The 22,928-nt window shown below is 42.4% G+C and overlaps 1 protein-coding gene across 9 annotated transcripts in view; it reads left to right on the forward strand.

The window, feature by feature from the left end:
- The window catches only part of GNG7 (G protein subunit gamma 7), a 45,175-nt gene that overhangs the window by 16,807 nt on the left and 5,440 nt on the right, over nucleotides 1-22,928 (forward strand). For 2 of the 9 annotated variants that reach the window (XM_072112255.1, XM_072112282.1), the window contains exon 2: nucleotides 4,758-4,825. The exons of 4 other annotated variants lie outside the window; for them this stretch is intronic. The gene's annotated coding sequence lies outside the window, so the exon portion shown is untranslated. Of the gene's footprint in view, nucleotides 1-1,753; nucleotides 1,844-1,878; nucleotides 2,192-4,757; nucleotides 4,826-22,928 lie in introns of those variants that run through there. 3 more of the 9 variants (XM_072112289.1, XM_072112298.1, XM_072112264.1) reach the window with 3 other exon arrangements.

Genomic DNA, 22,928 nt, shown 5'->3' on the forward strand with positions numbered 1-22,928 from the left:
ATCACGAACGGAAAATGAAAATTTTCCTTTTGTTTTGATTTTACACTGATGTCAGATATCATTTGATCAGCACTTCTAAAAAGCTGGCATATTTTAGAACATGAGTTAGACTTAGGAGAAAGGGAGTCAAGAAAGCCACGAATTATGTTTAGAAGAGGTAGAACGCTAAAAAATGCACCTTGTAAAAAGCCGGCTAGATAGAGGAAGAAAAGAGATGCTAGAGCACAACTCTTTACATAGGGCAATTCCAAAAGGAGGATACAAGTGTGGGAATTGCAATTATTGTGCACAATATTATAAAATCAAAGGTACAGGTAGTCACTGGGTTACATACAAGATAGGGTCTGTAGGTTTGTTCTTAAGTTGAATTTGTATGCAAGTCGGAACTGTATATTTTATCATTGTAATCCCAGCCAGAACTTTTTTGGTCTCTGTGACAATTGGATTTTAAAATTTGGTTGTCATAAGAATCAGGATTAACAATAAAGCTTCATTGCAGACACCTGTGATAACTGTTATAGCTGATCATTGTAGCCTAGGACTAAAGTACAATAAATTGCCAATATCCAGTGGTCCGTTTGTAACTAGGGTTCGTATGTAAGTCGAGTGTTCTTAAGTAGGGGACCGCCTGTATTAAGATTCGGGAACCAAATGATACCAATATGTCAGTTCCTGAACTGCAAATCGCAGTTTGTGGTATATGTCATTCTGTTCCCATGTGGGCATTTCTACATAGGAGAAACTATAAAGCATCTGTACATAAGGTTTCGGGAGCATATGAGTTCAATTAGAATAGGAGAGTGTGCCACAAGGCTCATTGAACACGTAAGAAAAAAGCCTAAGCCTAATGCAAACCCAGCGGTACTTAGATTCGCAGCAATTGAACAAGTACCCCACCGTTGATAGCAGGACCGCCAACGGATAATATTGGAAGAAGTAAGGTTTATTATGGAAGCCAAAGCATTGTGTCCGGGAGGCCTAAATGACCGCCTGATTCTCAGTGTGTTCTTATGATTTAATCTTGCCCTACCTTATATAGTGGCATTAACCAACAGAAATTGAAATTCTTAAAGGAAACCTACCACTTGTAGTGGCAGGTTTCCGATGGCAATACCGAGCACCAGCTCAGGGTGAGCTGGTGCCGGAGCTTATTTTAGTTAGTGTTTTAAACCGCGGTATCGCGGTTTAAAACACTTTTTAAACTTTATAGCCGGCGCAGGCAGGTACGCGCTCGGCGCTTACCGTGCGCGCGGCTACATAGGAAGTGAATGAGAGCCGCGCGCATGGTAAGCGGCGAGCGCGTACCTGCCTGCGCCGGCTATAATGTTTAAATAGTGTTTTAAACCGCGATACCGCGGTTTAAAACACTAACTAAAATAAGCTCCGGCACCAGCTCACCCTGAGCTGGTGCCCGGTATTTCCATCGGAAACCTGCCACTACAAGTGGTAGGTTTCCATTAAAGACGTTGTATAAAGTAACATGATTATGTTGTAAAAATAACTTGTAGTTATTAACCACATAATGGTGAAAGTTGTGTATGTCATTATATGTCCAGACTCACATTTGCATTTTCAGTCTTGATTTTTCCTTACTAGCTCCTCCTCCCTTCATTCCTTTTACAGAATATAACACATTATTATTGTTATATTAATAACGCAATAGTCACTTTATTAAGAGAGTAATCTGGGGTCTATACGTAACCACCGGTACTTGTGAATATATGGCGGCTGCCATTTTGTTGTAGTCTTGCACTCTTGAATTTCTAGACCAACAAACACTACCCACGGAGCATGCTCAGTTGCATATATTCAGTCCCATCTTGTTTTTCTGAGGCATGTGCTGGTAAGCAGATCCCAAATAGAATACGTTGCAGTTTTAATATAAATACTCTATAGGATAGTTATATTGGGGACGGTTGTAGTAAAATTTGAACATAAAAGATGGGATTTTTAGAAATTTCAAATGCCCACAACACTGATTTGTTAGGTGGGAGGAGGAATTTTCCCATAAGACTGTGTGCTCTGGGATCACATGATCACAAGCAAGCCGAAAGAAGCGCGTATCGCACAAAACGGGCGTTGCTGTTTTTGCTGTGCACTGCATTCATTGCTCCCTCTCCCCTGGTATGTAACATTTTGGTTATCTAATAAAGGAAAATGTGCCTGAAGAAAAATCAGAAACTGCATCTTGGTGAGTGCCCTCCCGTTTTCTTTATCTCTGTATGTTGCTAGCTGTTTACTGTGAGGATTGAGCACCCTTAAATAGGGTCCACGACGCAGACAGTGTTGACTCCAGAGTATATAACAGTGTAATCACATGGATGACAAAAAGCTGCAGTTGAATATGAAATAGGGAATAGTTGTCATCTTATACTTCTCTACATTAATACCATGTGAAAGGTGTTCTAAAAAAAATCCTGTTATTTTGGTTCAAAAAAGACCCACTGCTGGAGAAGAGGGATCTACACCATAGTACTGCTAAGAGGAGTTTAAATGCAGTGTATGTTGTCAGTCAAAGGCCCACATGAAAACATTGTAAACTGCACTAGGTTCAGTTTCCCTGTGGAGTGTGCAGGGTACGCCAGATTCCCCTGCACTGCTATGGAAGTGAGCACCATGTTTTGTTTTTTGAGCTCTTTGTTTATGCTGCAGAATTGTGGTGCATGGTCTGACCAAGTGCTAAACGGCCCCTTTTGGTGCACATCTTTTATCTATTGCCGTACACCGTACAGCCGTGACACAAAACTGGCGCAGACACCTTACAAATACATGTGCAAGCAGTATGCACTAAAAAAAATGTGCAAAGTAAGACAAACTGCTGCAGGGGCTTTAATAAATGTAATAAAGCAACAGGCTAGAGAATAAGTAAAGGAGCCTGTGATCTATTTTCATCCCCACTACACTACTAGACCCTTCAGGTAGGGCATGAAATGTTATTCCAGCACTCCCTCTTTAATATGAAATATTACACGTTTACCTATAAAAATGGGGGGGGGGGGGTTTATCACTTTAGACGCTTTATATCTTGGACCTCATGAGGTTTGCGGTTTTGTGAGCTGGTTCATTGGTTCATAGTTGGGAATGGAAGCTGCAAATAAAGATCATTCTATACTAACAGTCTGTAACGCCAGAACAGAGAGGGACATTGGTAGTCCCTCAGGCTCATTAGTATAATTATAAAAAAGTTGATTTTAACAGAATAAGATTACCAAAGTCACAGTACCTGGATCTATGGGGAAGATTTATAAGAGGTGTCTGACGTAAGAGTGTTCTTGTTGCCCAAGAACTGGGCTATGATTTAGTTTCCATGGGCAACTAGAACAGTTCTGCTCTCAGACATTTCTCCCCCTATGAGTAAGTGTCCCTGGTTTATCACGCTTCATTTTGAAGCTAGATTTCCTTTCACTCTCCATATCTAAGGTTCTGTTACCAAAACCATGTTTGTAAGTACTGTTAAGCCAAATACACGGGCTTCTGAAATGATGCCACTCAGCCTGGCTCATCTCTGCCAAACATGAGACAGACTGAGAGCTGATACTTATATCTTGGGTTCTTTGCAGCTAGAACAAATAGTTCTGGATCTCATCAATGGTTAGATATGGGCAGTTAAATAAAAAGGCAGGAATTGAATCTTTATCTGCAACTCCCATTTCCAACTATGACTTTACCTGCCCAAGTCTCTGGGCTTCCACAAGTGGTTTTCCAATTATTATTTATATTGAAACAGGTGAGGTTTCACATAAAGATCAATGCTAGAAAGGACATTTCATACCCTTGATGCGGGGGCTGCGTATTTAGCAGGGTAAAAGTAGGTTTCCTTTATGTTCACCCTTTTGAATGGAATATGCCTTTAACACCTTAACAACATGCGACATCACTGTACTTACAGTGCCATAGAGTTATCATGGGATGGCGATCCATTACCATGACAGCTGGGAGTTTCTATTTGAGGCTGCGGTTGATGATAACAGTATGATAAAAGTATTGATGCGGTTGATGATAAAAGTATTGAATTGAGGCTTTACAGTGTACCTCCTTACCATGTTGTGTGGCTTCTAATGTTTACTTTTTGCTCTGGACTATGCAAATCTTATCCACATTCTTACAGTTTTAGTAGATTGTGAGACTGGTGGTCCTCCATGATGACAATCACCAGTGGAACCAGCATTTGAACCCTTAGAAATCAGGCATTTATTTTGGATAAGGGATAGTTGTTTTAAATGACAAAATCCATTTAAGCAAATACCCCTTTAATTGAGGGTCAATGTATAGGACTACAAACCAGTTTAATACTATACTTTTTTTGTATACTTTTACAAGATGCTCTGTTTAAAGGAAACCTACCATTTGATTTCATGCATTATGAACCAAACATACCTTGAGAATGCTGTAGCTAAACTTGTCTTGTTTAATCGGTGAGTTGAGTACTTTTGCTGAACAAACAATTATAACATTCAGGACCTCAGAAAGCTGGATTGTATATTGGCTAACATAATTCAGGTAGCTTCCTGAACTGTCCAGACATAGCTAATCAACCTAAGCTGGATCACTCATACACAGCATCTCGGGGATGGTGCAGCTATTGATTACTTCTGCCTGTCAGACACAACAGTGATTACATCATTCTCTGAGCAGTGCATACTTAATGTGAGAAGAGAAGCGCCCAGCCCAAGCACAGAAGCGACTGAGCTTCGTTATCCTAATTTTACAATTTATTTATTTATTTATTTATTTTTTTTTTTTATTTTTTTTTTTAGCAAAACCACTCAGCACAGGGATTAAACAATATATGATCCTGCATCAGTGTAGCTACAGCATCCTCAAGGTATGTTTGCTTCATAATGCATGAAATCAAATGGTAGATTTCCCTTCAGACTTTTGATGGATACAATATCCATGCAGTTTTCTAAAAATCATTACTGATACTTTAGATCAGGGGTCGGGAACCTATGGCTCGCGAGCCAGATATGGCTCTTTTGATGGCCGCATCTGGCTCGCAGCCAGGGCTCCTATCCAGGGGCATAACTACAGCCGCAGCTGCTGCTACGGTTCCTTCCAAGAACAGGGTCCTGTTGCCCCCGGCTGTAGTTATACCCCTGGATGTATTCGGCAGAGCAGCGCAGGGGTACGCGGGGTTAATTCAGGGGCGGCACCTCCGTCTCCCTCCCTGCAGCAGCCTCCTCCTTGTGTGATAGAGGGAGGGGAGGAGACTGTCTGCCTGCAGCCAATCCCCGCGCTGGATGTAGCAGCGCGGGAGATTCATACAGAGGAGAGAGCTGAAGCACCTGAGGAGAAGGTCCAGCACCTGAGGAGAAGATCCAGCTCCTGAGGAGAAGGTCCAGCACCTGAGGAGAAGGTCCAGCTCCTGAGGAGAAGGTCCAGCACCTGAGGAGAAGGAGTCAGCAGCCACGAATCAGCGAGAGATAAGTCCTTCCTCCCCCCAGTGTCTCCTCACACTGCCTTAACCCCTTAGTGTCCTGTGTGCAGGAGCAGCTATGAGGCTCCTAAGTGTCTCTTACAGACCCCTCTGCATCATCCCCTCATATCTTCCCCTTCCACTGCATATCTACATTAATGTGAGGTTCTGCAGCAGCTGCGACACGTAATAGCTAGAACCCAAGACAAAATTGTGGTGCATGTCAGTAATAAATGTGACGCATGGTAGAGCTAAACAGTAACAGCCCCTTTAGGTGCAGATTTTTCTGTCTTGTGGGACACAGAGCAGCCGCCACACAAAACTGGTACAAACACATACATGTACAAGCTCCAAAGATGTTCTATCCAGTGCAAAGTCACCAGAAAACTGGTGCAGACACTTTAATAAATGTGTACTATAATGTTGGCATCTGTATAGGGATGTTCTGCAGCGGTTGGCTCATGTATGGGGATGTTCTGCAGCGGTTGGCGTCTGGGATGTTCTGCAGCGGTTGGCTCATGTATGGGGATGTTCTGCAGCGGTTGGCACATGTATGGGGATGTTCTGCAGCGGTTGGCATCTGGGATGTTCTTCAGCGGTTGGCATCTGTATAGGGATTTTCTGCAGCGGTTGGCGTCTTTATAAGGATGTTCTGCAGCGGTTGGCGTCTGTATAAGGATGTTCTGCAGCGGTTGGCGTCTGTATGGGGATGTTCTGCGGCGGTTGGCGTCTGTATGGGGATGTTCTGCGGCGGTTGGCGTCTGTATGGGGATGTTCTGCAGTGGTTGGCGTCTGTATAGGGATGTTCTGCAGCGGTTGCATGTGTATGGGGATGTTCTGCAGCGGTTGGCGTCTGTATAGGGATGTTCTGCAGTGGTTGGCGTCTGTATGAGGATGTTCTGCAGCGGTTGGCGTCTGTTTGGGATGTTCTGCAGCGGTTGGCGTCTGTATAAGGATGTTCTGCAGCGGTTGGCGTCTGTTTGGGATGTTCTGCAGTGGTTGGCGTCTGTTTGGGGATGTTCTGCAGTGGTTGGCGTCGGTATAGGGATGTTCTGCAGCGGTTGCATGTGTATGGGGATGTTCTGCAGCGGTTGGCGTCTGTATAGGGATGTTCTGCAGTGGTTGGCGTCTGTATGAGGATGTTCTGCAGCGGTTGGCGTCTGTATAGGGATGTTCTGCAGCGGTTGCATGTGTATGGGGATGTTCTGCAGCGGTTGGCGTCTGTATAGAGATGTTCTGCAGCGGTTGGCGTCTGTTTGGGATGTTCTGCAGCGGTTGGCGTCTGTATAGGGATGTTCTGCAGCGGTTGGCATCTGTATTGGGATGTTCTGTAGTGGTTGGCATCTGTATTGGGATGTTCTGCAGCGGTTGGCATCTGTATTGGGATGTTCTGTAGTGGTTGGCGCGTGTATTGGGATTTTCTGCAGCGGCTGGCGCGTGTATGGGGATGTTCTGCAGCTGATGGCGCGTGTATTGGGATTTTCTGCAGCAGTTGGCGCGTGTATGGGGATGTTCTGCAGCTGATAGCGCGTGTATTGGGATTTTCTGCAGCGGATAGCGCGTGTATTGGGATTTTCTGCAGCGGATAGCGCGTGTATTGGGATTTTCTGCAGCGGATGGCGCGTGTATTGGGATTTTCTGCAGCGGATGGCGCGTGTATTGGGATTTTCTGCAGCGGATGGCGCGTGTATTGGGATTTTCTGCGGCGGATGGCGCGTGTATTGGGATTTTCTGCGGCGGATGGCGCGTGTATTGGGATTTTCTGCGGCGGATGGCTCATGTATTGGGGGGCTTATGCAGCTCCTGGTCCTGCTTATCATTGACTTTTGTAAATTGAAGCTACAAGTTCCCTATGGGACTGTGCACCCTCTTTTTTTGTTTGCTTTATTTAAGACCAACACTTTTAAAGGGACACTGACAGAACAATGGCTCCAGCAGTCATTAGTACAGCAAGGAGTGTTCCTCTCTGCTGTACTGGGCCACCACTGGACCGAAACAATGGTAATTCCCTGTAAAATAAAAAATGGCTAATTTACATTGGAGCTTGCCATGCATCTTGTCCTGCACTCCGGATGCTGCTTTCTTCTGCGCATGCCTGAAAGCAGCATCTCTCATCAGGTGGGAAGAAGCCAGATCCAGACAGCACATTAAAAAGAAGAAGCCAGAGTGCTGGGGGAGATGTCCTGCATCACGATCTCGAATGTAAATTATGTATTTTTTTATTTTAAAGGGAATTACCATTGTTTTGGCCGAGTTGTGGCTTAGTACGGGGGGGGGGGGGGGGACTCCTTGCTGTACTAATGACTGCTGGAGCGATTGTTCTGTCAGTGACCCTTTAAACATATTGTACGGCTCTCGCAGAATTATATTTTAAAATTTGTGGCGCATATGGCTCTTTCAGCCAAAAAGCTTCCTGACCCCTGCTTTAGATGCATGTTGATTCAAATACCTGTTATTTTAGATTCAACAAGGTTTTATTGTTTGAAAAAACATAGGAAATTGCCTTACAATAGGTCAAGGCGCAAGGTGCACCCCACGCAGAGGGATTAGTAATGAAAACAGAATTTTCTTGATACATAGCCAGCTTCTGTATAGTTCAAAACAACAAAACAGGGTAACCGTGGAAGGGGATGGGATACAGGGGTAAAGAGAAAAGCATACAGGTAACAAGATCACAAGATCTGTATAGTTTAGAATATGAATAGACCAAGACTACATGTGTAGAAGTGCTGGAGCAAATACCTGTTATTTTGAAGCCTGTGAAGTAGCTATAATGTAATGTCCTTTTAGTGTTCGCAAGTAATGGCCTTGTTTCCAGGTCTCAATGTCCTGCTGAGGGCACAAAACTGTGTATGGTACAAACCGTGCTGCTTGTCTTTGAAGCCAGGTCACAGTCACAATAGTATGAAACTGATCATAATGCTGTGTGCATACAGAAACTGTTGTTGATTAAAGGTGATGTTCAGAGCTGCTTTGGGAAGTTTGTGATGGATCCCCAAAGAGAATTGTCACTGTGAAATAATATGTTATCTACAGGTAGCAGGTTATAGAGCACAAGGAGCTGAGTAGATTGTCATGCTTCTGTCTCGCCGCCGGTTCCTTTGAAGCTGTGCATGCAGTGCTGGTGGGAGCACACTTATTTATAGTAAAAACACATCACAGAAGCCCTTCTGTCTCTAATTGAGTGCTTATTGTTCACGCCTACCTTGAGCACTTATGCCTCCCTTACCTTGCCACAGAGCCAGTGATAGCCGACAGAGCCAAAAAGGGGTTCTGTGACATGCAAACGATTTGCATATTTTAAAGTCCTGTTTCCAAAAAACAAGGCATTAACAACTAAATTATGATGAGGCGCCATTACCCTTCAAAATAATTGCCATGCGTAAAAGTACGCTTGGCAATTCTCCCCTGTAGTGCACAGGCTGAGCGATTTTGCTCAGCAGGACACATGATACAGTGATCTGTTTTTTGGCGCTGTAGAAACCCAGAGCAAGAGCGCCAACCCCGGGGAAGACATGCAGGCTGCGGTGCTGCTGCTTCTTATCATGCTCCAGCATTCACTGCTGCACTGTAAGCCTCTGCAGCAGCCGCCAGTGTTTATATGTTTCCGGCAGGACCGGACCGCTCAGTGTGCTCACTTCACTCTATGTATATGCTGTGTGCTGTGTGTGTGTGTGCGGTGAAGATGATATATGTATAAATAGCGTCTGTTAACATTATATATCACTATGAGTTAAATATTTGTATTATAGAAAATTTCATACTCCTCCTTGGCTTAAAATACTCCCCAAAAATAGTAAGGAGGAGTATTTATTACCCCTCTGTAAAAATGTTAGTGCGACCTCTGTAAATGAAGAATCGCTGTCATGGTAGTGACATAGAATAAAAATAACATAATATTTGATGGGTACAGTGAAAGGCCCGAAGAAATTAGCTAAAAATCCTAGACAAGAATTGATGATTTTTATTTGTTTTTCTCCAACCAAGTTAATTAACTCTCATCAATAAGCTGTAGTGCATATATTCTCATCTATCTGAAAAGTGCATGTCATCCCACAAAAATAAGCCATCATATGTCCACATTTCCTAAAAATTAAAAAAATGTATAAACAATACAAAAGTGACAATACATATCTGCTCTGAATGGTGCTGCTTCCTTTCAATGCCCATACAGGGGTATTGGCATACCTGGGAGTGTGCTGTACATTTTGGTATTTTATACATTGTGAATGTGTCATTTTTTTTGTCCCAAATAAATGCATTTCCCTCCCAAAAAATTACAATTTCTCCAACATTTTGTTTAACCCCTGAAAACATGTATTGAGTTAACAACCTTCCCAAAAGTTGTTTTACATACGGTGAGGGCTGTAGTTTCTATAAAGGGGTAATTTATGGGGTTTTACTAGTCTGTAACTTGGTTCTAAGCTTGAAAGTGCAATGCTGGCAACGGGTTCCGCCCCTTGTCTCAGGCTTTCCTTCAGGCGCCGTGTCCAGCTATGCTTCAGCTCCATTATGGTGTGGGCGGCACCTCTCTCTACTTTATAAAGGAACAGGGCATTTTCCGGCTAGGCTGTCCAATCCTATCAGCATGCACCTCCAGCCATATACCACAGCATGCCCTTTTCTCTGCGCCTTCCTAGCTTGCTTGTCCTGCTGTATGGTGTTTGTTTCGGTCTGCTGTGTGACCCCTAGCTTGTTCCTGACCCTGATCTAATCTGTGCTCCCTGGTATATAACCCTGGCTTGTTTCACGAACCTGTGCTGCCTGCCATGACCCTCTGCATGTCTCTGGATTTTGATTGTACGCTGCCTACCTTGACTATGGACTCTTATTGACTACCCGTCTTGCATTACCCCCTGGTACCGATGTCTCTGTGCCTGCTGGACCAGCTGCCGTCTATACGGAGACCACCGCAAGAGGTAAAGGCCTTGCGATCTCTCCACAACAAAGGCCAGATCACTGTATAGGGGTGAAAGGGTGAATACCGGAGAGGTCCAGGGATAACGACCTTAGTGTGTGGCCCAAAGTCAAACCAGTTAGATGGCACAGTGGGTTCACAAGCCGCTGCTTATTACAGAAAGCTTTTCAGGTGTGACCGAAATACAGGTAGTGACGAAATTCAAGCTAGGAAAAATCTGTTTAGTGACATCGCAGGTCCTTTGTGTTTGCCACAGCACTTTATAATAGGGAAGTAGCATGTTCATGTTCCAACACCACTTATGAAATAGGTGTTCTCCTATTCTTTGATGTTGTTTTATTGTTTGTCTTTTATTATATGTTTTTTAAGTCTTATATTGTTGTATATTGCTGAAGCAAAAAATTGGTTGGTTATCAATGGGTGATATCTTTTACGTTTAGTATAAAAATATCTGTCACAAGAAAACAGTCTACAAATCACCTGGACATGTTCAGCTTCCAAAGTTATAACCACTTGTAGTGAGACGTCAGATTCTAAAAATAGGGCCTGCCAGGAAGGTGTTAAAAATGTACTTTACTGTAACAACTGTCTTTTGTATCTGTAGTTCCTATGCTAATCGACATGACTCCATAGTCTTAAATCTAAATATTTCAGTCTGAGTCTGTCCCAATGAAGTTTTCCCACAAAACTTAGTATGAAAAAATTATAATGCTATTACATTGCTAATAGGATCAAGCTAATTTGTTGGTGCACGTTTCCTTTATTTGCTATACTTTACCCAATGTCCAGTCCCCTTAGAACCACTGGCAATTCACTCCAAATCCTTAATCCTGTAAGTGGGCAGTGCACGTGCTTTCCAGTGACTATATTAACCCCCTAGTGACCGCCCATACGGATTTCTCCAACGGCCACTAAGGGGCCTTAGGCTAGGCCAATGGGTTTATCAGTCTGCCTAACCTGAGGTCTGCATGGGTCCCCCGATGAATTCCGATCCGGCCTGTTTAACCGATTAGATCTTGCAGTCAATGGGGTGCAGTCTTAATTGCCGTCGTCACTTGGCACGTGCCTGGTCGTTTATACATATTTCTGATACACTGCAATACATGATTATTGCAGTGCATTATTATGAACTAGTATTGGAAAAAATTAAAAAATAAATATTAAAAATAAAATTCATTAAAATGTCCCAAACTCCCATAACACATATAAAAAAATAAATCATTTTAAAAAGTGGAAAAAAAGTATAAAAACACAACATATTAGGTAGCAATGTGTCCCAAAATTCTTAATCTATAAAAATATAAAAGCTGTTATTCCCGGCGGTGAACCCCATTATAGAAGAATGCGCTCAAATGTCCGAATCGAACTACTTTTTGCCTATTTGCAACGTATAAAAAGCTTAAGAAAAAGTGACCTAAAGGTCGCTTTGTCCATAAAATGGTAGCAATGAAAAATTAAACCTTATCCGACTCCGTACTCCCAAATATGAAAAAGTTATTTGAGTCAGAATATGGTAAAATTACCATATATACTTGAGTATAAGCCAAGTTTTTCAGCACAAAAAATGTGCTAAAACACCCTAACTCGGCCTTTACTTGAGTCAAGGAAAAAAAAGTGTACTCACCTTCCAATGCCTCCATTCTACCTCCACCAGCCACCCCCTTTCCCCTGGGAGATGCTCTTCTATCCATCGATTCTCCGACATCTGCTCCGTGTTTCCGGCAGGTGCTCCAAATGCCATTCCCTTCCAAGCCCTGCCGTGTCTTTGTAGATTATTGCCACAAATTGAGTTTTGCCGTACCCAGGAAAACCTGCATAATGATTTTTGGGGTGTTTGTCTCCAGTGGTATGAATCGTTCAAAATATTTTTGACACTACAATGGCAAATTTTGAGAAATTGCAATGCAAATTTTACTCTACACCATTCAATTGGTGTTACATTTGAGCCAAAAGCCTTCCAAACTGAATTGGTCACCAAAAATTTTGCATTTTTTCAATCTCTTCTCAAAATGAAAGTTGCTTCTAAAACTTGAAACCTTCTCACATCTGTGAAAAAAATGGAAATGTATCAACACATTTTGGTAATAAAAGGACCAATGGCAAAAGGTTTCTAGAAAAAAATAATTTGTAAAAGTAGAACATTTTAAAACTGTAAATTTTCATTTTTTTTTTTTAATTTTTCCAAAATTATTGAATTTTTTACAAACCCCCCCCCCCCCCAAAAAAAAATAAACTGATCACCGAAATGATACCACTAACATAAACTACAATGTCTCACAAGAAAACAATCTCAAAATCACAGGGATATCTTAAAGCGTTGAAAAGTTATTACCGCAGAAAGATACACTGGTCAAATTTAAAAAAAAAAAAAAAAGACTGAGCCTTAACTTACAAACGAACTGGGTCCTTTACCCCTTCACGCTCTGCGACGGATATATCCGCCGCAGAGCTATGAGGGGTGTATGAAGAGGGCTCACGGGTTGAGTCCTCTTCATACATTGATTGGCTTTGCTGCATTTTGCAGCAAAGGCCCATCGCTAACACCCGCGATCGGTGCAGTGTTAACCTCTTCTTTGCCGCCGGCGATCGATTGCCATGACAGCCTCAGGCCTCCGTCAGACCCGAGGCTGAATGGTTTCTGCTTATTCATTACAATGCCAGTGGCTCATTGTAATAAATGACATGCAAAAACGCCATATACTGCGATACAGTAGTATAAACTACAATGTCTCACGACAATGTCCCCAAATACAAAATTTATAATAGTCAGTGACTGAATAGTCTATATCTCATATAGATGAATCATCAGTGGAAATTTTCTCTAGGTGTGGAAAGTGAGGTCCCCTCTTATTTGCCTAAGGAGGAGGGGACCTCTGAATGCTTTCAGAAACACTGCTCATTGCAGGATAAGAAGCAGAAAAAATGCACCGAAAAACCACTTTATAAAGTATATTACTAAATTAACCATAATCACCTGCTCTGTTCATTGTAACGGAGTCTTATATGGAATCAGTAGATTATATTTATTCTTTTGAGATTTAGAAAAAATCTTTCTTCAATTACAGCATCTACATAAAGAATATTGGCACTTCATACTTGGCTTGCTTTTTTGGCAACAGACTGTGATGTGTTCAGTTCATTATGGGGACAACATTCCTTTCTGATGTGACCTGTATAATTTGCTTGTATTGGGCACGTGTGTGGCTGGCAGGCTGGGTGTCACCAAGCAAAGGCAGGTCATATAAAATACTGTATATACTCAAGTATAAGATGACCTGAATGTAAGCTGAGGCACCTAATTTTTACCACAAAAAACTAATAAAACTTATTGACTGAAGTATAAGCCAAGGGTGGGAATTTCATTGGTCCCCACGTCCCTCCAATCATTCAGTGCCCTGCAGCAGCCTCCCCCAAGAATAGCTGGCCAGCAGACTCCCAAATAGGGCCCCATCGTTATACTAAAAAAATAAAATCTGTACTTGCCTATGGCATTCACTTCAGCTCTGGGGGTTCCTGTGTAGCAGCTTGGCTAGACACAAGTCTATGCTCTCTGTTTGCATAGAATGCATTGACTTACGTTGCTACACAGAAAACAGAGAAAAGAGGAGCTGCAGGGAGCACTGGAGGATATATATATATATATTACGTGTAATATTGTGCTGAAAAGTGTAAATATAATAACTGTGCTGAAAAACTCGGCTTGTACTCAAGTATATACGGTAAGCCTTTAAATTCCACCAAAAGTAATGAGCTGCCTCTTTATTATGCTGAAGTTGAAGTATGTGCACGTGCTGGTTGATAAGAAAGTCTGTGCCCTGCGACTGTGTGTTACTACAGAAAGTTAGCACTAATAAAAAAAAAAGTGCTAAACCATTCATTGTTTTACCCTGCTGTGGTAAAGAAAAAAAAATTAGGCCGCAGAACATAGATAGCTACAAGGTCCATTTTACACCGGCTTTAGAGGTTTACATTCTTTCTTATTTATATTTCTTCATTATAAAACAATGGTCTTCCATTTCCTTTTTATTTCCCATGTACAGAGGGATGGCGTCTGTCATGCCTATTTTTTAAAACTAAAAAAAAAAAATATTTTTTTTTTCTGTCTGAATCACCAAATTTGTCTATATTTGGGTCTCTGTTGAAAATTCCACTACTTTGTATTCCATTAAAAACTACATGTGACCTGACCCTTAGTCAGAAGTTACAGGGTCGAGTCTAGGGGCAACTGTGTACACCAGGACTGATATAGACAGGTTGGACTTGTATCTGTGAAATGCTGCATTTTTGTTAATAACAGTGAATTAGAGAATGTGTTATTTTTTTTTATCCTGAGTACATATAGGAAACTTGTCTTCATGGGAATGCCCCTTTTAAAGAGGACCTGTCACCCAAAATAAACCCTCTAGGAGAACTTACTAAAGTAAGCAGCTCCCTAGCCCATTGTTTTATAATGAAGAAATATAAATAAGAAAGAATGTAAACCTCTAAAGCAGGTGTAAACTGGATATATGTTCTGCGCCCTAATTTTTTTTATAGCCCTATCACAGTTATATCAGTGTTAAATCGCTAGCTTTATCAGAACATACCAATAAGCTAGGAAACTCTGCATTACATAGCTGCCGAACACCGGACCAAGCTTACATCGGTCCGGCTTATTCATGAGGGGGCGGTCCGAGGAACTCCCCTCTCTTCAGATTCTCCCCTGGACCGACACTCCCACACCTGATGCTGGTGGTGACTGCCAGGCTCCATGCTGCAGTCACTGCCTCCTCGGAGCGCCCCCTCATGAATACAAACGGCTATGTTCTGCAGCCGCCGTGACGATCCAAGGCTGTATGGGCTCTGAATATCTGTTACAATGTGTATAAAATATAAAAATACCCATATACTGCCATACTGTACCCATGTAGCCATACTATTCTAGTTGCCCATGGCAACCAATCAGAGCTCAGCTTTCATTTCCCCACAGATGTTTATAAAATTAAATCTGTGCTCTGATTGGTTTCCATGAGCAACTAGAACAGTTTTACCTCAGAAGCTTGATGATGAATCTTCCCCATTGTGTTCTCTTTGTTTTTCCATGAAGATCCTCATTGGATAAGTGCATCATTGCTCTGCTCTACTTTAGGTAGCTTTTTTTGGCAGGGTATTCTGAGGATAAACCTGTTTGGATTTTTGCACTCGCCCATATAATAACTGGCACAGCAGTACTGGTGTGTATTATATTCCATGCTCTAGATGTTTTAACCCCTAGATCTCAATAGAGGAATATACACTATACAACAGTCATAATTGTTAATTGTGGTTTTGTAATAAGATATTTTATTTTTTGTACTCTGAAGATAACACTGCAGATTTGAATTTATATGTGGCAGGATTTACTGTCCCTTCAAGCTCCGTCAGCATTCTAGTCATGACAGTGATTCTAGCAACTTCTTGAAGTTGTATTGAACAAAGTAGAAGGGGGGGGGGGTTATCATGGTGTGTATGCTAGTTGAAATTGTAACTTTCTAGCCCCCTTACCCCCCCTCCCCTCCTATGCCACCAAAATTATTTTGATTTATCAAACTTTTATGAACTCTAATTCTGGTTTATGCATAAAGATACTTCCATCAGTCTTCATGCACACAAATGTGATGACAGGAGAAACTACTGCCCGAGCCACAAGCACCTGTTCTTGTGCCATTTAGACATATATATATTGTAGCTCAGATATAGCAGAGCTGAAGTGTTTCATTGTGTTTTATATCCATATAATGGGTCTCATCATCTCTTAGGGTTCATTCACATGGCCGTCTGCGGCCATTGTAGTCCCCATAGACAACAATAGCGGCACTGCGGCCGTGCGCCGCTGTTTTCTATGGAGGGAGGAGGAGTCACCTCCTCCTCCTCTCCAGCACTTGGCGGTATGCCTGTGAATGCACCCTTCTCTCTTTTTCTGTCAGATACTTGTAGAATATCCAGAAACAAAATAAAAGTGTAAATAAACCTGGACCTGGATAATTTAAGCACTTTGTCCACACTCTGGATTCTCACTGAGTTATAGGAGCTAAAACTGCAATACATCGAGTAAAATTGTAAATTAACCCCATAGCGCAATAAGACGTACCCTTACGTCTTACTGCGCATGGGGGAGTATGAAGAGGGCTCACAGGCTGAGCCCTCTTCATACTCACCGGGCATTTGCTTCATAATGAAGCAAATGCCCGTCGCTAACACCCGCGATCGGTGCTTGCACCGATCACGGGTGTTAACCCTTTGATTGCCGCCGGCAAAGCTGCCGGCGGCATTAAAGAGCAGGCGGCGCGTGGGCGCCGCCATCTTGGCTCCGATCGTCACTCCCCGTGACGTCACCGGGGAGCGGCGATCCGTTGCCATGACAGCCTGGGATCACACAAAGATCCCAGGCTGTCATGATCGAGGCTATCTATTATAATGTGCGATCTGCACATTATAATAGATGGTATGCAAAATCCCCATATACTGCCATACTGTAGTATGGCAGTATATGGTAGGATCAATCAGACAACCTAGGGTTAAAGTACCCTAGGGAGTCTGTAAAATAGTAAAAAAAAAAAAATAAAAAAAAAGTAAAAAAAAAAAATTATATTAAAAAAACATAAAAATTCAAATCACCCCCCTTTCCCTAGAACTGATATAAATATAAATAAACAGTAAAAATCATAAACACAATAGGTATCGCCGTGTCCGAAAATGCCCGATCGATCAAAATATAATAACCGTTTTTCACTGCGTTAAACCCCGTAGCGGAAAATAGCGCCCGAAGTCGCAAATGGCATTTTTTTGCCATTTTGAAAAATAGAAAAAATTCTATAAAAAGTGATCAAAATGTCGAACAGTCCTAAAAATAGAAGCATTGAAAACGTCATCAGAAGTCGCAAAAAATGACACCACCCACAGCTCCATACACCAAAGTATGAAAAAGTTATTAGCGCAAGAACACGGCAAAATAAATAATTTTTTTTCTGTACAGGAGGTTTTAATTTTTGTAAATGTATGAAAACATTATAAAACCTATACAAATTTGGTATCCCCGTGATCGTATTGACCCAATGAATGAAATAGACATGTCATTTGGGGTGCACAGTGAAAGCTGTAAAAACCAAGCCCACAAGAAATGGCGCAAATGTGTTTTTTCATCATTTTTCACTGCATTTAGAATTTTTTTCCCGCTTCCCAGTACACTGCATGGAATATTTAATACCATCACTACGAAGTGCAATTTGTTACGCAGAAAATAAGCCATCACACAGCTCTGGAAAAATAAAAAAGTTATAGATTTTTGAAGATGGGGAGTGAAAAATAAAAACGCAAAAACGAAAAAGGGCCTGGTCCTTAAGGGGTTAAGGAAGTTATAAATTATGTTTAATGTGTAAACATCACTAGGGGATTAGCCTAGCCCTTCTGTTATCGTTCTTTAAGGACTGTTACACTCATTTCCTCTTGCTCCCTCAGCACTGAATATAGCAGGAAGTTCTCACTCCCCAAGTGCTGGGGAAGCAGGGTAGAGGGTGAGACAGAGTGTAACAACCTGTAAAGCCTGAGCCCCTAAGGCCTGTAAGCATAATTTAAAAAGTTGATTTTAGAAGGAAGGAGCCTACGGATAGCAAATGTAAGGAGATAACCACAGTCACTGCCTAGTTCTATGTGCAAGAGTCCCTGGTATATCCATGCTTGGTAAAAGGTAGATTTCCTTTAAGGGTGCGGTCACGCGTACCGCTCGCGCCTCGTTATCAAACTTCTCTACCCAATCTATGGCAGGCGATGATTGTACACACTTTCATAGAAACGTATATGCGACACGTCTCCATACGCTAGTGCTGTGTTTGAAAATACGTGACCGCCTCCAAAGTGTATGTACATTAGTTATTTGATTCTGCTGCTTTTGCATGGATAAATTTATATGAAAGTGTAAAATGTGGCTGGGTGATGGCCTAGTGCACATGATGATATGAAGAGTGAAGCACTGGAAGCTGTTGTATGGAGGCCTGTCAGTGATTCCTCCACCCACTCATGTGCTGAGGCTCGGCACATCGCTGTAATTATCCAATGTACAGCATCTGAACAATGGTGGCTCTATCCTGCCTGTCTCTATTACACTAAGGGGTTCTCGCCTGCTGTACTAACTCACATGACTATGATGTCATGAAACCAGGCTTAAATCCGGGAAATCACAGGCTTTTCTTCTATTCGCTGTTTGTGGCTGAAACGTGGGCACATGTAAAAGACTGTAATACACACTGTAATACAAGGTCACTTCTTTGTCTCCTGATTGCTTCCCAGATGACCCAAATCTCATGCAGAGTCTATTATAGGGATGTTTGTGTCTAATTTTAGTGACTGTTGTTTGTAGCCCCCTTGGTTATACAAATGATTCATGTAGCTGTGAGCATGACCCGGGGATGATGATTTCTACTCTGTACAAAAGTGAACAGATAAAGGCCAGTGCATACTGAAGTCATGCTAAAAGTAATATTCAGTCTGTTATTGATAGGAAATTCTTCCTGGAAACCATGATTAAGCGCTCTTTTCACATTGACGTTGGTGCTCAGCTTCAGTTGCACATCCATTGCGTTTTGTCTCTGTTGTGTCATCTGTTTTGTTTTTTTGTTTTTTTTTGTGGACCCATAGACTTCTATTGCCTTCTGTGATCCGCATCCATGAAAAAATTAGGACGTTTCATAATTTTATCCATGGACAATGGATCTGTGAAAATACAAGTCAAAGTAAAAACACTGATAGAAATTAATGGCTTTGTGAGGCATCCGGGGAAATCAAAACCAAATCAAATGAAAAACAAAACCTTAAGGCCAGCGGTACATGTGGCGTTTTGAACCCGTTCTTTCCTCCATTGGAATTGCGGGAGAGTCTCCAATGTGGACATATCCGAATGATTTCAATGTATGTGTCATGGAGTTTTGCACAATGGGTGCTTTGGGGAGGTAACATATCCTGCTGGCTCAACCAATGAAAAATCATTGCTATGATTCCGCCCATGTTATTGTTTGATTCACTCCTAATTCTACACACGTGGTCACACATGCACGTTATAAATACTAGTGCACAAGGGGTGCACCTTGGCCCAATTTGGATTAACGTTTTCAGGGAACAACAATGTGACTGGTAACCAGATGGGTTGCGTTTTCATTGTGCGGTCACACGTTCCACTACCGTTTATAACGCGATGCTAGTGCACAGGGGGTGGGCATCGGCACGATCGCATATGCGTTTCCAGGGAACCGCATATGATCGATAACCAGGATGACAGGTTTGACCAATTATCTTAATTCAAACTGGTCAAAAACGTATGTGTAAAAATGGGCCAAAAACGCGTTCCAAACGTCACGTGTGCCATCGCCCTAAGGCTCGTTCCCGATCACAGGTGTTTCCATAGAAATGACGATGCGATCGGGCCGAGGCGCGCCCCGGTGGGCGCCACTTTGTCTGCGTTTGCAAGTGCAGACAAAGTGCTACGTGTGACGCCAGCCTAAGAATTGGGCTTTCAGCTTTGATTCTCTTGCCCATTTCAAATAACCCATTTAGATTGTTAAAAACATAAAATATCTTTTCCTTCACTACACAGCATTTATTATCCCTTCATAATGAAACACACCTGTTTCCCAGCATGAGGAATATTTTATTATAATTATTGGTTACAAAGTAGTCTTGCAGGTGAAACTGCTGTGAAAGGCTAAACATACCATGGACTTGACTCATTTTCCTGATGCTGCCAGTTCAATATCTTGGAATTGGAAGCAAACATCAAGTGACCAAAGATAACCTGAGGGTGCATTCACACGTGGCGTTTAAAAAAACAGTGGATCAGCTAAAGAGAGATTTTTCCAATTAAATTAATACTTACATTTGCATTTACAAAACGCCACAGTTAACACATGCGTTAACTGTTGCCCTTTGTAAACGCAGATGTTTACAGCTATTTAATTAAGCAAATCTCTTCAGCTGATCCATTGCGTTTTGGAATGCATGCGTTAAAAGCCACGCGTGAATGCACCCTTAGCATATATTTATTTATGAGTTTATTGTTCACATTATTTTCATTGTGCATTGAGAGGGTTTCATTGTTACAAGTGAGAGGGTGATGTGTGAAAACATTTATTTTAGATTCTTTATTTTTAATAAGATGTATTAACCCCTACGCGCACGAGAACATAATAGTACGTCCTTGCTGAAAGATATTTACTGCACTGAAACCTGCTATTACGTCCAGCTTCTGGCACCAGCTCATGAATGGAGTTCATAATAAAGTTTTGGTTTATATGTACAAAAATCCAAGTAGATGTCAAGGATAGCATGTACATATTTACATTTTAGTGTAAATGCTACATATTTCAAATTATCTAAATTATTTTCCGGGCCATTAGGCGCACCGGAATATAAGGCGCATTAGTCCGATGCGCCTTATATATGTAATAATTCCATATATAAGGCGCATCGGACTATAAGGCGCAGGGTCCGGGGGCGTGGCGGAGGTCCGGGGGCGGAGCGGAGACCCGACGGGACGCGACGCCGAGAAGAGACGCGGAACGCGGGGAAGGTGAGGGGGAGGTGGAGAATGGAATGCTTACATAGGTCCCCGCTACTGGAGACAGCAGATCTCCAGCGAGAACTGCAGACCACGCGGCAGAAGTTGTTCGTGCCACGTGGTCTGCAGTTCCCGCTGGAGATCTGCTGTCTCCGGTAGCGGGGACCTATGTAAGTAGGGTCCGCTGCCCTCATATAGGGCGCACCGGACTATAAGGCGCACTTTGGATTTCCAAGGAAATCCAAGGCTTTTAAGTGCGCCTTATAGTCCGGAAAATACGGTATGTGACATATTTCCATGAGCATTTATGCCTTAAAATGTCTGTGTGAACAAAGCACTTTTCTTGTGTCGGCACATGTACATTATAAATGAAATCTCTTCTCACGTGCAGCACCAAGGTATTCATTTTGTTTATCTAATAACAATTGAGGTGTGTATCTTCTGCATAGCATGGAAAACTATGTGTGGAATTCAGCTCCTGCTCATCTTAATAAATGTTACTTCCTATCATTATTAGGAAATGAGAAAAGAGAAAGCAAACAAGGTGTTGTACACTAGGTGTTGATGCACCAGAGACTCAGCATGTCTCGGCAAGTCTTTTCTATATGTATAAGCAGGTGAAACTAGAAGGCCTAATAGTATGTTGACTCTAAAACCATGACATAGTTAATGCGGCATCCAAACCAGAGGCCCATTTATATAAGTCTATTCTGGTGGTTTTGTCTAGGCCAGAAATCTCAGCCTTCCTAATGCTTTTCCTATATCAAATAATCCATCCCTGATCTGGAGTAGCTCCTCCATGTCCTCAAATGCAGCATGTGAACACAGCATTACCTTTTTTTTTTTTTCCTGTGACTTTTGGGAAAACCCCCTTAAAGATTGGTCACCAATCTTAAACCCTTGCTGCAAACCTCCGTATCTGCGGGAGGCAAGGGGTGTATGGAGAGGGCTCACAGGCCGAGTCCTCTCCATACAGCCCAGATGTTTGCTTCATATTTTCAGCACCAATCGCAGGTGTTATCCTCAGATGTTTGTTGCAATATGCATCAAACACCTGGGCTATATGGACAGGGTTTAGCCCGTGAGCGCTTTACACACACCCCTTACCTCCCGCTGATGTACTAATACAGCGCTTTGCACCGTATAGGATTGGGACAAAAACCTGTCTCTTCTATAATGGTGCAGTCACACGTACCGCTGTCGGAGGCATAGGCCCTGCCTGTACTGCTAGCCCTGCATATACAAACACATCTCTAGGGTACAGGGGCGGGCCTAGGCCAGATTGCGTATGCGTTTCTTTGGAAAACACATGTCAGCAGTAACCAGAACCCGGTGTCTGGCATAAGGCCTCACCCAGTACAAATGCAGCGCTAGAGTTACGTGTGACAGACCCGAATAAAGATGCCCATAATTTATAAATTATGCACCTACCTTCTCTAAGTGGCTCTGGTTACCAAAAAGTATCCACTCTCCTGACACTGGGTCTGCGTGATGATTGCCTTATTTTTTGTATGGGAGTCATCATGCAGGCAGGGCCGACCCAGGGCAAGGGAAGGTGCGGTGCCATGCTACAGATAGGTAGTGGACCGTAGGAGACAGCAGGAGGAGGCTGTTCCCGCCTCCTGGCTTCCTGCAGCTCTGGAGCAGTGTCTCGGTTCCTAAGACCATTGTAAAACCTTTCATATACCTCCATATGAATTGGGAGAAATACTCATGATGTATGTTAGGTTGTCAAGTATTATATATAAATAATATATATATCTCTATATATCTCACACAGAATAGGCCATCAATATCTGATCAAAGGTGGCTGGGTGCTCTGTATAGTGGCTGCGAGGCTTAACTGCAGACTCAGCTGACTTTTATTTCAGAGAAGTTACAGTTCTCACCATACACGGAGCATGGAGCTAAAGTGTTCTGTCTCTGTAATTTCGGTCCTAAACAGCTTATGCGGGGGCAAGGTGATATCCCCCACAGTCAGATATTGATAGCCCATCCTGATTTTATATAATCAATTTAAAATGCTGAAG

This window comes from Engystomops pustulosus, chromosome 1, assembly GCF_040894005.1.
Source record: "Engystomops pustulosus chromosome 1, aEngPut4.maternal, whole genome shotgun sequence".
Classification (NCBI taxonomy): Eukaryota; Metazoa; Chordata; class Amphibia; order Anura; family Leptodactylidae; genus Engystomops; species Engystomops pustulosus.